This window comes from Mastomys coucha, unplaced genomic scaffold (genome assembly GCF_008632895.1).
Source record: "Mastomys coucha isolate ucsf_1 unplaced genomic scaffold, UCSF_Mcou_1 pScaffold20, whole genome shotgun sequence".
NCBI classification, from domain to species: domain Eukaryota; kingdom Metazoa; phylum Chordata; class Mammalia; order Rodentia; family Muridae; genus Mastomys; species Mastomys coucha.
Window position 1 is genome coordinate 129,402,945 of NW_022196903.1, and position 15,510 is coordinate 129,418,454.

General features: G+C 43.6%; 1 long non-coding RNA gene across 1 annotated transcript; it reads right to left on the reverse strand.

The window, feature by feature from the left end:
• Nucleotides 1–4,157: 4,157 nt before the first annotated feature.
• LOC116098403 lies at nt 4,158–7,257 on the reverse strand. The gene is made up of 3 exons (XR_004121829.1): nt 6,828–7,257; nt 6,551–6,638; nt 4,158–4,462 (listed from the first exon to the last, which is right to left on the reverse strand). It is a non-coding gene; the product is annotated as an uncharacterized LOC116098403 (long non-coding RNA).
• Nucleotides 7,258–15,510: the final 8,253 nt, after the last annotated feature.

Below are 15,510 nucleotides of genomic sequence, written 5' to 3' on the forward strand. Positions count from 1 at the left end.
GATCTGGGTCTAGTTGGTGGCTGAATGGATCTGCCGCCAGATCTCCTGCACTCATGCCATCAGGGCCTGCTCTACTGTATTTCCCAGTTGAGGTGGGGCCTGCTCTTATGAGGGCTGCAGCCATCTAGGGGTGGGGCCAGCTCTGCATAGCCCTTGGACATTTATGTGGTCCCAGGTGGCAGCCCAAACCAGGGCTGTCCGCACGGCCTTGGGTTGTCACATGGGCCATGGACATTGACATAGACCCTTGCTGTTGCAGGGCCACAGACCCACAGACCCACAGACCCCACAGACCCACAGACCCACAGAACCACAAACCCACAGACCCACAAACCCACAGACCCACAGACTCACAGACCACAGTCCACAGACCATAGACCCACAAACCCACAGACCCACAGACCACAGACCCACAGACCCCACAGACCACAGACCCCACAGACCACAGACCATAGACCTACAGACCCACAGACCCATAGATCCACAGACCCACAGACCCACAGACCCACAAACCCACAGACCCACAGACCCACAGACTCACAGACCCTCAGAGGCAGCATAGCCCTTGGTGGCTATACTAAGATGGGACTTCTTAGCCTCAGATCGCAGTGCAGGCTATCTACATCAGGCTAATCTTGCCACCACCACTCCCAACTAGAGAGATGGGCAGATAGGCCAATGATGGGATGTAAACAGAGCAGGATGTGTCAGTCAGCTGTGGTATCCACCCTGCAGGTTCTGCTCTTCCTCTTGGGCGAGGATGTTGCTCTGGAGTCACAGGGACTCACACAGTGGTCTGTTTTCTTAGAGGAAGAAGGCACAGGCCCACTGGCACTTGTGTTTGGGTTACTGGCTCTATCAATGGACAGTGTAACTCACCATTTTCTAAGAACAAGAACAGCATCCATTTTTGTGTCTCCAGTTTTGCCTCTCTTCATAGCTCACAAATTGCTCAACTTCTCTTCTTCCTGCGTCTCTATACTACTTATTTGCTTGCTTCCCACTGTGCCTGGCCAGGTGAGGGCCCCAGTCAGGGCCTGCAGTGTCAAGGCAAGGATTTTAAGGATCTGAGATTCAAGATCATACAGCTGAGAAACTCCAGATCTAAATTCCTAGCTAGTTAATTATTTCACATGGTCTTCAAAGACTATGTAAATATGTCCCACACCCATGTGGTATTGATTACATTTCTACCATCATATACCTGACTTAAATAACTTAAAAGGTAGGGGTGTTTATCTTGCCTCGATTCTTCTGTGGTTTTCCCCATCATGCACTTGGACAAGAGCATTGTGGCAATGAGAGTATGTGGCAGACTGTGTCTTCATTTCTTGGTGGGCAGGAGCAGAGAGAATGAGATGTTTCTGGGTACTGGGCTGGTGTTCTCTCTCCACCTGTGGAGGGACACATGCTCACATGGTGAGTCTCCCCACTTCATTTAACCTCTGAAAATATCCTCACACACATAGCCAGATGTGTACCTCACCAGCTCAGGAAGTGACCCTAAGTCTAATCAAGTTGACAATCAAAACCAAACACCACACAACTAATTTGTGATCATGTCTATCATCTAAGTAGTGGAAATTAGTTTTAAAAGTGATTACCATGAGGATAGGTGTCATCAGATGGAAATATGTCACTTCAGAAGCTTATCCTACTACTTTGAACTCTATAACTTCCACACTTGGAAAGTAAGGATTTATTATATTTATATATTATATTTTTAAATATATGGAAGGTGGTGGTAGTGATGGTGGTGGTGGTGGTGGTGGTGATGATGATGATGATGATAATGATGATGATGATGATGATGATGATGATGATGATGATGTGTATGTGTGTGTGTGTGTGTGTGTGTGTGTGTACCCATGTATACACCCTCATGTTATGGTACCCCACTGGAGGCAGAAGACAACCTGTGAAAATCAGTTCTTAATCATGTAGGTCCTAGGATCAAATTGAGCTCATCAGTCTTGATGACAGTGCCCTAACCTGCTGACCCATCATCTCAATAGCCCTCAAGAGATGATTATGAGATTAAATGAATGAAAATATAAGTTATTCACTAGATACATGGATGGTTCTTGTTTCATAACAATTAATTTTTGAGAATGTCAGTTTGGGGCTTGGTGCTTAATTTATTAGGGCTCTTGGAACTTAGTTAACAGTGTCCTTTCAACAGTGCTGTGACATCCAGTAGATGGGACAATATGAAAAATAAAAGCATACATTACTGGACCAAGAATAGAGATCTAGGTTCCAATTCTGACTCTGCAATCTGCTCTTCTGTAAGCTATCTAGTTTTCTCTTCAGACACCCAACCATACCTTGGCTTTCCAAGTCTGCCTCAGAGGGTCCCTGAGATCAAGCACAGTGATACTCATACAACATTTCAGATTCTTAGAACAGTGGTCATGGACATGGGTGACAATTTCCATCTGCCACTTATCTCATCTATGAAATCTTCATCCTAATCCCATTTTCTTTTCGACCTTGATCCCAGAGTGACATTCAGTTATTTGGTAAAGCTTAATGGTCAGTGAGCAGAACAGCCAAGACTGTCCACACAAAGCTCACTACCTCTAAGTGCTCTCTGCTCACGCTTACATCAAATCACACGAATTGTTACAGCCGTAGGGGAAAATAGAATGCCAGCAGTTTGACATGGTTTAATCTGTATTATATATCTGTACAAAGAACTTTTGAAACCCAGGAGAATAAAACTATTGAGTGGTGGCTTGGGCTGGATTTCCAGATACTAAGCGGAAGGCCAGGAGGCCAGAGTTGGTAGTGTAGAAATACACGCTGGCTTAGCCATTGCTCATCATCATGGGAACTTAAGGCAGGAACCTGAGGTGGAAACTGAAGCAAAGGTCATGGAGAAGGCTGCTTACGGCCTTGCTTCCTCAGTCTGCTTTCTTATACAACCCAGGACCCCCGGGCTGGGAGTGACACTGCCTACTGTGGGGTGGACCCTGCACATCTGCCACTAATCAAGAAAATGTCCAAAAACCTGCCCATGGGCTAATCTAAAGGAGGTATTTCTCACAGTTGAGGTTCCTTCTTCCCAGATGACCCTGGCTTGTGTCAGATTGACAGAAAGATAACTAGGACAGGGGTGAAGATATTTCCACACAGATTCTGAGAGATTAAGCAAAGGTAGCAGGAATGGCTTCATATTTCTTCAGTTTCTTAAATGTCTATATCTGTACTCTGGCATGATATTGGATCAGAGTCACCCGGATAGGAATCTTGATGTTGCCTACCTAGTGTGACTGGAGACTGGGTAGCTGGCTCCTGGGGAGAATACATACAGACTAATAGGCTGTCTTGTCTGGGTCCCAAAGAACGATTGATCGTGTGCCATGGGTAAGAGTAGGTCCCTTCCCTGGGGATGACATACAGTCTTATCACAGGTCACCCTTCTGGGGAGAAAAGGGAGGCCTTGGACCTCAAAAGGGTGAATCTCTTCTCTGGGCTTAAAAGGGGCCAGGATTGGATGTGGGGAGAAGTGTCTGGATTTCCCTTAATGCTGAGTTCCCTGGCATAGGGGATGTCACTGTGCCCTTTGGAGACTTTCTAACAGGAACTGCGTATCTCTTACGGCAAGCCTCGAGGGTAGAGTTACCATCATTTCCAGCCAGCTTGTAGGTCAGCAGTGCTTTGGCCACGTGTGTTCCCTTTCTCCTCCTTTTGAGATGTTAGAAAAGGATTTTTTTTTCAGATCGTTTTGTATAATGACAGTGATGGTTTGTTTTAATTTTCATCTTGACACAAAGCTAGAGCCACCCCTGAAGAGAGTGCCAGTGAAGGATCATCTTGAGTAAGTTCGCCTGGAACATCTGTGGGGATTGTCTTAATCGTTTATGGAAAGGCCCAGCCCTCTGTGGGTTTGGGTTCCGGACTGTGTAAGGGAGGAGAATTGGACCTGAGCAGTAGGCATGCGCATAGTAATTTCTCCTGCTTGAGTGTGAGGAAACCTGGTTCTTGTAATAAGCAGTATTTGATCCTCATCGCCCCTCAGCTGAGAAGCCCAGGAGCACAGTATGAGCACATCTGGTGGGTGGGTGGGCTTGCTTCTTTGTTTGTGGCATTTTCTTTCTCTGTCAACCCTTAGAAAAAGGGAAGAATGGACTTTGGAGACTTTTTGCAGGACACTCATTTATGAGGACAGAGCCCCTCAAAGTCCCCACCTCTGACATCCAGTGCTGTGAGGGTTATGATTCCGAAGTAAGAACTCGGGGAAGTAAGAGCTTGGGGGTGGGGCACGTGTAGTTGGCTGCAGGAGCTCTTAGGGAAAATCTGGAGATGAAAATACCACCAGTCGTGGAGGGTTACAGGTCAAACTGGAGCAACCAGAAGACTGTGGGAGGGCTATCTTCATGCAAAAGTGAAGGAAGGCCTGACGAGAGGATTTAGACAACAAATAATGAGCTTGAAGTAAAGCTAATAATGATATCACCTAGGAAGTCAAACAGAATAGACAATTACTGACTTAAGGAAAAGAAAACAATTATACTCAAAAGCAAAAATAACTGTTTTAGTTCAACTAGGTTGCTATAAAAACTACTGAGACTGGATGTTTTATGAACAATAGAGGTTTCTTCCATGGAGTTGTGGAGCCTGAGAAGTGCAGCATCAGGGCAGTGGTAGACACTGTGCTTGGTAAAGGTCTAGCTCCTGCTCTGTACTCACCTTTTATAGCACCGACTCCCACCCTCATTGTATTGGAAGCTAGGGTTAGCATACAGATTTGGGGAGAACCCAAGTGTGAAGCTTGTTGGAACAATAATAACATGTCCCACAGCTCAGACGTGAGCAACATGTCTAGATTCTTAAAAAGTATTATTTTATGTGTATGGATGTTGTGCCTGCGTATATAATTGTGCACCATGTTTGTGCAGTGCCTACAGAAGCTAGAAGAGGGCATCAGATTCCTTGCAACTGGAGTCAAGGGCAGTTGGGAGGAGACTTGTGAGTGTAGGTCCTTTGGAAAAGCAGCCAGAGCTCTTAACTATTGATCCATCTCTCTAGTCCTTATTTATAGATTCTTAATAGCAAAACACATCAAACTATTATAGCTAAAATTAAGTGTAGCAAAATGGGAATTGTATCTAGGCTACTGAAAGACGCATGTCACTTGTTATGGTAAACTAATACAATGCACACATACATATAATAGCCAATATATTAAAATAAACATAATAGCATATACACATGATCTGTAGTTTCCCCTTTGGGCAAGGGAAACTTGATGAAAGGAGACACAGAGGGTAGAGGCTAATAAAGTTAATCATGTGTTTTGTGTTTTTAACTTGGTTTATTTAAATTGTGTAAACACAAAAACAGATACAATGAAATTCTATGAGATGCAGAGAGGTTACTCATCACTATAGAGTGAAGGCTATACTGTACTATAAGGCTTACTATACTGTAAGAGAGAGTCACAGGAAATAGTAAAGAAGTCAGGCAGCAGACAAGTTCATGTGCCCAGCTTTTGAGTGGGGATGCCACAGCATAGGACTAGCCTTGAAGGCTCTGGCAAATGATGTAGAGAAATAGGTAAAGATCAAATTTCTGTGCTACTCCGGAATTGTGGCCTTCCTTGTGCTCATTGATGTATGAAGATTGAGACCAGAATCCATGGATGCTGGAGAGCATGTGTGCACATGTGTTACATGTCTGTAGGATGAAGGCTACCTGATACCTTACATTACAAATTCGATGATCTGTTATGTGCTTGGCTGTCTTACACTATTCTACATGGATGAACTTAAAACACTGTATGTATTGACAAGATGTATGCGAATCTAATGCTTCTAGGCCTTCCCAGCTCCGGCCACCCACCCAGGCATGGCTACTTTACTTTGTTACAGAGGGACTTTTGGTTCTTTAATAATTGGTACTCAAGGCAACGTGTCCATTTTATGTAAATGTTATTTAAATTCCAATCAGATTTCCTACCTTAGTATGGGGTTATTTATGCTAAAGTATTTAGATGTTACAGGATGGGGACTTGCCCTAAGGAATACAGGACCAATATGCTTACCCAATCATTTTTAGCTTAAAATAATTATATACCCTTAAAACTAGCTGCCCAGAGGTTAGCTGCTTGGCAGACATGTAACCAGGCTTTAGCCTTTATCAGGACATTAGCCAGTGAAGAAAATAGGAATGTGTATAGGCTGGGTGGCCTGCTCAGAGCCCTTCTCACCTCTGTTCCATATTCCAACAGGAATGGGTGGGGGGTTAAACTGTATGAAATCATGGAGCAATACAAGATACCATTTCTTTAACGTTTAAAAAAATATATCCAAAATAGTGCTGATCTTCGTATTTCTTTACTCATAGTATTAAAATTCCAAGCTGAGCTGTAGGAGATTTGGCCTCTATTTCTTAATTCCCAGTACCACCATTGCCTAGCTGATTCAGAGTACAATAAGCTGGAAAGTACCCAGGAGCCCTTTCCATTGCCGGTAGTCTATGAGCTATGATCATTATCTCATTGGAAACCTCCCAACAACTGGGACCGAGAGGTTAAATGACTTACCTGAGACCACAAACTAAGAGGGGGGAGAGCAGATGCTGCTGCCGAGGTTTGTGACACCTGCTCCAGGACTCTTCTCATTACCATGCCCCTGCAGCGAAGCCATGACCATCACAAAACACATCTACTACATCTCTCTACCTTCTCACGTCTTACCGAAAGGACTTGCTGTCACCCACATGATGACATGGTATGCGAAGACAGCAGAGACTTTCCTCATGTCATTCATTCATTCACTCACTCAACAGGTACTTTTTCAGTCATAGCCATTGCTACTTACTGTGTTTTGACTATCTCAGTCTAGTGAGACAGGCAGAAAATCAAGCAGCATGATGAGGGGTGATGGACAGAAGCTCAGGGTGCTAGGTGTGCTGCTGCATCCTGATAATGACTTTTGGAGGAGGAGGCCGTAAGTGAGATTTGCTAATGACTTGAGCAGGGAAGTTACAAGTGACAAAGCACAAAAGAAGGTTGCTATACGGTAAGGGTTGCCACTGGGCCAGTTCTAAAAGACTCGTCAACGTTCTCTACATATCTCGCTCAAGTAACATGGTGGTCCTAACATATAGGATTCATTCTGGGGTAAACATGTGAATTGAAGACAATAACTACCAGTCATTATGTGTGACCCTCCTTCAGCTAGTGCTGGTTCTTTCAGACCCTGCCTTGCCACAAATAGCCACGCCTTTCTCTAAGCTCCTGCAAATAGCCACGCCTCTCTCCAAGTTCCTGTTACACCGGAAGTCCCGCCTCCAGAGGCTGAAGAAGAAGCTGCTGATTGGACCATGGGTTGCTGACAGATTGTGGGAGGGGCTTTCTCTCTCCTACCTACTTGTAACAAGGAGAGTTCAATAATGATGGTGGACTGAGAGCATACCATGCCTCAGTCTCAGTTTTTTAAACCCCTTCCTGCATTCTGGTACCCTTAATTTTTCAGACTCTGACTCCCATTCCAAAAGACCCGTTCATGTGTGTCTGCAGGCAGCTACAATTATGTGTTAGGTTGTGCTGTTCTATGAAATAAACCCTAAATATTAGTGGTGTGGCATCATGGAATTTTACCTCATGCGAGTTGCCAGGGATTACACTCAGTGAAGTCACTCCAGGACGGAGACTGACAGGTGGTCCATCTCTGTATGCTCTTTTTCAGTTCTGAAAGGCAGGGGGGAAAGACTAGGAAACACACCCTTTCTTAAAGGGTCACATTCTTAAGTCACATTCCACATTTCTCCTTGTAGTTAATCTGCAAAAGCAAGTCAAATGCATGTGATCTTGCATAGGCATTCCATGAAGAGACACGAATAAACGTCTACTCACTCCTGATAGGGCACCAGTGACAGACATAAAGAAACCAGTGCACCCAAGCAGAGCTTGGTGAACCAATGAGTTTTATGATTTTGGAATATGGGAGATACACCACTGAGGAAACTCCCTGATCACCTAGTGAGTGCCTAAATCTTTGGAGAGAGGCTGCGGTCTCCTGTGCCCCCGACCCTAAGTCCTCTAGGACAGGTCTGATCTTGTGCAGGTTTCCTATAGGAAAGCACAGTTACTCTGCCAGTTCAAGAGGGCAGTAGCAGTGTCATGCCAGGACAGTGGTCCATAGCGCATGCCCAGCCGCTACAAGAAGAGATGAATATGATTCTCTGAGAAGAAGAGAGTCAGGAGATCTGGGAACATTCCCAAGTTAGCAGTGTTTAAGGGGTCTCTGGCAGAGTTAAGCTCTACCCTCTGAGGCCTTGGAGGCTATGGGCCATGGCTTGCATAGCTCTGCAGTCCAAAAGCCTCATATAATGCCTGGTATGAAATAGATTCTCCAAAGATATCAGGCAGATGAACTAGTAAGTGGAGGATGGAATTTTCCTAGAAGAAGTCACCCCAGGGGTGACCATACATGTCTAGTTATCATTCAGATTTTAGAATTAAGCTTCTGGGCCTAGAGTTCCTAGAAGATCATTTTGATGTTCTCTTAGTATAGTTTTACAGACTCTCTGAAGGTCTGTCCATGTCTGCCAGAGGCACAAACTGACACAGCTGTGTTTCAAGCATCACTGATGAAACTTGGGAACTATAGCCTGGACAGCCCCCTTGGGTACCAGTCTGACAGAAGACTGTGGGAGGTGGGTGCTGGGACCAGCATGGCTGTGGTAGAGGTGGAATGGCATGGTTCCAGTGCTTGGAACGGAGCCAGCAGCTGTGGGCCTCCAGAAACACCAATGGCTGCTTGGGTGTTAGGCTTGCTTGTATACTAATGTATGTATTTTCAGGTCCTTACTTCAAGGAGTGTCTTCCCTGTTCATGTAAGTGACTCCATGATAATCAGAGACAGCCAGAATCTGGGAGGTGAAGGTGTGGCTAATGTCTCAGCAAAATGGTAAATGAATATCCCTTCAGGACACCCCTTAAAGCTGCGGAAAAGAACTAAAAAAACATGAGTTCAAAAATATATAGTTTCTCAACTATGTAAAATATAAGGATGCAATATGAATTATATGAGGGGCTTCATGAATCTAAAGGAACAGAGGCAGCTATACTATGAGCCAATTTGTCAGAAAGATACTAAGGAAGGAGATAAAGAAATGTAGGGAGAGGTGATCCCAGGAATCCTACCCAGATAAATCTTTTGTTTATGCTTACAAGGGCAGGCAGATTCACAAGTTCAGGGTTGGCCTGGGACAATGCAAGGTTACGCTCAGGCATGGTAGAATTCAGGGCTGGGATCCCATTCAGCTAACTTATTGGCTGTGCAGAGGCAGGCAATCTCTAAATTCTTTTGCAATGTTAAAAAATTTGTGTGCTTGCTGTTTCCTAAGAATCAAGGGGCAGGAGTCATGGAACACAGATTTATAGGATAATCAAAAGAAAACCTGGAGTAAATGACTGGATTGATATATAAAATAAAAGACTGGACTTGTGATTTGCAAGAGTTGAGCTATCCAGAGAATATTTTAGAATAGCAAGAGACAATTGATTGGAGAACTGTCTTGAGCAGAGAATATTGAGAGAGCTGTGTGGAGATCTCCAGGAAATCAGAATACAAAAAAAAAACAAAAACAAAAACAAAAACAAAACCAATCGGGAAAGCTGTTTCGAGTAGAACAGGCCATCTTGGACCCATGGTTTGACTTCGAGTCATTTGTTTTGCCACTCCCAGATACCCCTTCTCTCAGAATCCCTCTCTAAGCTGAGGCTCGTCCTTGGCAGCAGGGCAGCAACTACCCAATATGGGGTATGATTGTCGGAGCACAGCCTTGGAAGGGCAGGGAGGTGATCACCTGATGTAGATGCTAGGTAGTGGGTATATCTGCCAAGACCTGGCCTCTGGCTTTGCTGAAATACACACTCTTAGGCAGGCTCCCATAATGGAATATTCTGTTTTCTGAGGGAGTACTGCCAATGTCAAGCTTGTGTGCCTATAGTAAAGGCTATGGCATCAAAAGATACCGCTCCAAATTCAGAAGACAGCTAAGTCACTGGATGACTGCTGGAGCATAGCAGCCACAGAAGTTGCCAGACCTGGATGGATAGCAAAGAGGCTATAATCTGATATGCAGCTCATTTATCACTGCCCTTCATGTTCTAACATCTGGCAGCCATCTCTATCTTTGTTGCATTACTTTAGACAAAAAGATTAACATAGGACCACAGGAGAGCACAGAAGGAGACCGCTAAAAGCCTGAGCTTTGGGAGGGAGCATTCTCAGCTCTGGGCTGTGTGCAGCAGAGATCTGATGATGAGAGTTGGAGGTAGAATGCCTCCCTTTGGGGTGCTCAGGTGCTGGGGTCTTAATCCAGAAGACAGATAGCATGTGGCACTTTATTTTTCTTCCTTTGTGCTTCAGAATAATGTTTTCAAGTTATACAATCTCTTTGTGGTAAAGAACTCTCAAATAAAAATATTGCGATTGGTTAATGTTGTCTAGGTTAATGCTGCCGCTCAAATGCTAGACTGGTCCCAAACTTTTAAGTATCTAGAATGGCCATTCTGAAGCCATGGAGCTTCGATTGGGGTGTTACGTTTTCAATATGAATTACATTTTTATCTACTTGTCCATTGCCAACTCCCAAACTATGACAGAGCTGAAATTGGAGAAACGATTGGGGTGTTACGTTTTCAATATGAATTACATTTTTATGTACTTGTCCATTGCCAACTCCCAAACTATGACAGAGCTGAAACTGGAGAAACAATTGTCTCTATATCTTCTTTCAGGGCTTATATACTATTATGGCTTTTTCTTTGTAGGCACATGAGATCACTTGAGTGACTGAACGGTGGGAGAGTTTTAGGTCATCCTTTGTTAGAATCACATCTGGCTTCTGCATTTCACACAAGGCTGCTGGTATCTTCTTGGGTATTGGCCATTGCTGGCATGTGTATGTGAATGTGTCAGGATGATTTGAAGTGGTAAGAGGGTCAGGGTAGTGTATGATGATCTATGTAGTCAAAGGATTTTTCTTCTAAGCATTTTTCCCACACTGGGTTCAGGGGTGAAGAACTCTCTATGCCAAGGTAGTGGCATGTCTCCTTGGGATGGTGTTTTCCGATCTTCCTCCAGCAAGCTCAATGGAGCTTATTGGGAAGACTGTGGAAGGGCTGCCCATCCCTGTTCTTGATGCTGAGAGGATGAAAGAAGTTGAACATCGGCTCAGCAGAGTATACTGAGGGGTCACCTGAAAGTCCTACATAATACTACAGAAAGTAACACTGCTTTCTTAATTTAGGAGTGGTCAGAACCTTCGGATACAATTAGAGTTTCAATAGTTCCAGAGATAAAGGGAGATATGCTTCACCTAACTTGCTTTGAATGAACTCTTGAGAATAGTAAAGACACCCCAAATATTTTCTAAATTTTGCAAGGAATCCCTGTTACTTTTTGACAAAGTCAGAAAACATTTTAGATTTTGTCTATCATTGTATAGTTTATGTATACAACCCTCTTTCTCTTTGGCCCCTTGTCTTCCCACTTCCCCCCTTTCCTCCTCCTCTTCCTTTTTTAATCTCCTACAAATACAAAAAAAAAAAAAAAAAAAAAAAAAAAAAAAGCAAACAAACCATAATTTGCTTAGGGACCATACAAACATAAGTTTGGGCTCACTGGCTCATTACTTTTGTTGGCTGGTATATGCTTCAGGGCACACTATAAAAGACTATCTAGTCTATACACCAGCACCATAGCATTTGTCAAAGACTAAATCAAAGTGGGACCACAGTAGTACATTTGTAACTTTCAACTGAGTAACCCACACATTCTATGTAGGTCAGGGTGATTTGAGAGGAGCTGGCAACTCAAAAGCTCTTCTCCATCACCCTGACAGGGAGAGCATGAAACTCTACCAGACATGTATTCTCACAGGTCGAGGCCATACCTCCAGAGGCTCCCTGATAAAAGAGAAACAGTTGGGAAGAAAAGAGCTCAGGTCTCCAGATGGTTTCCCAGATGGAGAAGTGGGTCAAAAACAAGTGAGAATTGAGTCAGGTAGGTTGCTACATCTTCTAGACAAGAGTAGGAATGACAAGTGGCCCTGGCTTGGAGAGCAGGAGCTAAGGAAAACAAGTCAATCACCATCACCTCCAGTGGGTTAAATGTTAGAAGCCAGTGTGTAGTTAAAAATACCCAAGGTAAGCCAAGCGGTGGTGGTGCATGCTTTTAATCCCAGCACTTGGGAGGCAGAGACAGCAGATTTCTAAGTTCAAGGCCAACCTGGTCTACAGAGTGAGTTCCAAGATAGCCAGGGCCACACAGAGAAAGCCTGAAAAAAAAACAAAAAACAAAAAAACAAAACAAAACAACAACAACAAAAAACCCCACCAAAATACACAAAGTAGTTAGGATACCTTGGGGAATAATGTAGATGCTGTCCAGCTTCAAGGAGGGCCTGCCCAGGAAATTCACAGCAAGTAAAGAACTGCAGACAAGAGAAACATGGAGTCAACATTGGGAAGGATTGGCCTGGCATTGAGACAGGCAATCATGGGGCAAATTAGCAATCTGAAATTCTTTTTGGCTTGAAGTGCACATCCACTCATTTTTCCAACATGTACATAGCTACCCAGGACCATCCATTTGCAACTCGTTGCATGCACAATCGTCTTCAAACACAGCAACCAGTCACCCTGCCATCTGTGACTCCCAATTTGTGGTCTAATACATCTAGGGACAGCTCTTGGAACCAAGGGACAGTGGGTCTGGACTGCTTTGAGGTGCACATTTAGTAAGATAAACTGAGTTCTCTGAGTTCACTTTAGAGAAAGTCACCTGCTTATGGCCTGACGCAGATGCATGACTGGGCATGCATATGGTTAAGATCAGGTGCTTTCACCTCCTTAGTTAGAGTCACACCAAGGTATTTCATATTATTTGTGACTATTGTGAAGGGTGTTGTTTCCCTAATTTCTTTCTCAGCCTGTTTATCCTTTGTGTAGAGGAAGGCCACTGATTTGCTTAAATTAATTTTATATCCAGCTACTTTGCTGAAGTTGTTTATCAGGTTTAGGAGCGCTCTGGTAAAATTTTTGGGGTCACTTAAGTATACTATCATATCATCAGCAAATAGTGATAATTTGACTTCTTCCTTTTCAATTTGTATCCCTTTGATCTCCTTCTGTTGCCTAATTGCTCTGGCTAGGACTTCAAGTACAATATTGAATAGGTAGGGAGACAGTGGGCAGCCATGACTTCTAGATGAAAATAATTGTTTAGTATATCAGATACAATATATATTAGGAGTGTCTTCAAAGTAAAAGCCATTTTTGTATGTGTAAATAAAATACCAACAAATGTAAAAAAAATATCAGATGCATCATGGGAAAGGACATATTCACTAAACAAAGGCTTACATAACTCAACCCTATCAATTAAAACAGGAAATAACTCATGCTTTGCCCTTTAGCAACCAACTCAACTCCTCCCACTCCTAAACACATTAAAAGGAACCCCAGACAGTAGCTTGGTTTTCTTGAGCACTCTTGCTCTGCCTGCCACTTACCTGAAGTATATCCAACCAGTAATTTTACTTTGCTTTTAAACAAAATTCCCTAGTAGATTGCTATTTGTGTGTGTTTCTTCAGTTCTAGGAATGAAATGCCAAGAACCTTGGTCAGACCATGACCATCAGTGACAACATGATGTGACTTGAATGAATTTCTGGTAGCTGTTATCAGCTCCAACTGGAGACAAAGGATATTGTTGACAGAGTACAATGAAGAACTAATTAAAGAGAAAACCATGGATACATCTACAGCACAATCTATATACCTAAGGCTCAGAAACATGGAAGAGAGGGTAGAAAGGTTGTGAGAGCAGACGACCAGAAAAATGGCCACAAGATTGTGGTCTTCTAGAAACCACAGGGAAGCTACACTCACAATATCTTAACAATATGGCTGCCTGAACAAGGTGGGAACAAGGATAACATCAATAGACAGGCTAACATTAGAGAACTCTAGTGGGGCCTCTAGACAAAGAACTATAGGCAGTTAAGGAATACAGTGTTAGGGTATTAGTCTTCACCAGGGATGAGCCCCTTACTATGTTATCAAATACCAAGTGGTTAGGCTGGAAATCATATACACATAAGCAACACTAAATGAATTTAGCAGATTGTACTTATATATTTATGTGTGTGTGTGTGTGTGTGTGTGTGTGTGTGTGTGTGTGTGTGTGTGTATGTAATAATGACAGTGAAACAAAAAGGGCCTGTGAATCTGAGATGCAGGAGGGGCTGGAGCCAGAGGGATGGTTTGAAGAAGGAGAAGGTAAAGGGAGGAAATGAGTGTGCCATCACACATGGTCACAAGCTGGGTGGCTTTTTCAAAAAAGGATAGCATTTTCTCTTGTGTTTGGAGGCTAGTGGTATATCTCAGTGTCACCAGTGCCACAATCTCATGAAAGTCTTGATAGAGTCCTTCCTGGCTCTTTCCAGCTTTTGTGGGGGCAACTGATCCCTGGCATTTCCTTTGCCTGTTAATGTATCTCAGCCATCTATGCCTGACTCTGCCAATGTTCTCTGTCTTCTCATGGCATATTCTTTATATAAGAACAGCTAAAGATTTTACATTAAGTTGTTTATATTTGCATGGACCCTCATTTCCAAGCACGACCACCTTAACACTCCTAGTAATCAGGGCATTGATATATATTTTTTTTCCAGCATGTGCACTCCAAGTCCTCCATAAGGGTAAGACTAACAAGGTACAAAGAGACCCTTAGCCCAGGGTGAGCCTTCTCAACCAATGACACAGTTGGGTCTTGTAGGATCTGTACATTTAGGGTGAACCAAAGACAGTGGTCGATCAGCAGTGAGGTGACAGCATCTTCCACTGGGCTGAGGGCAGAGAAGAGAGAAGGACATGTACTCGTGGATGGTTACGAGTGGCCTCCAACAGCCTCCAGAAAGAATCAGAAGACATTGCGCTGGCTCGTGTGTCTTTTCTCTCTGATGATGGCTAACACGAGCTTCTCAGTATTAGAGCCTTAGATGCCATTCCCCCAGGAAAAAGGTAGGAGAAGTTCAATGGAATAGAATCGTTTGACGATTTTAATCATACAGGAAGGAAATTACATCCTTTCAACAAGAAGGCGCTGAACTATTGTCAGTTTGTAGATTTAAATACCCCCATCCAACATCAGATCGTAAAAGCAGAAAAGGAAGTCCTCTTCATACATGTCCACCCTACCAGGATCATCTTTTGATCTCCCTGTATACTATATGAGCAATCCCAGCATGACTTGTGCTTTCTTGGAGCTAACAGTCCCCTTAATCCTGAGCTGTCATTGTAAAACCAGTGGTCATTTTAAGAAACCCATTGCGTCTTTCTTATCCCCACTCGGCCTGAGTCTTCAGAGGGCCAGCCCTTCTTCCTTTTCTCCCTTCATTCTGGGCACAATAGAGAAAAATATATGTCACAAGCACAGGGAATTTCAACCACAGCCTTAGGCTAGTGAGCACATGCTTGGTTTC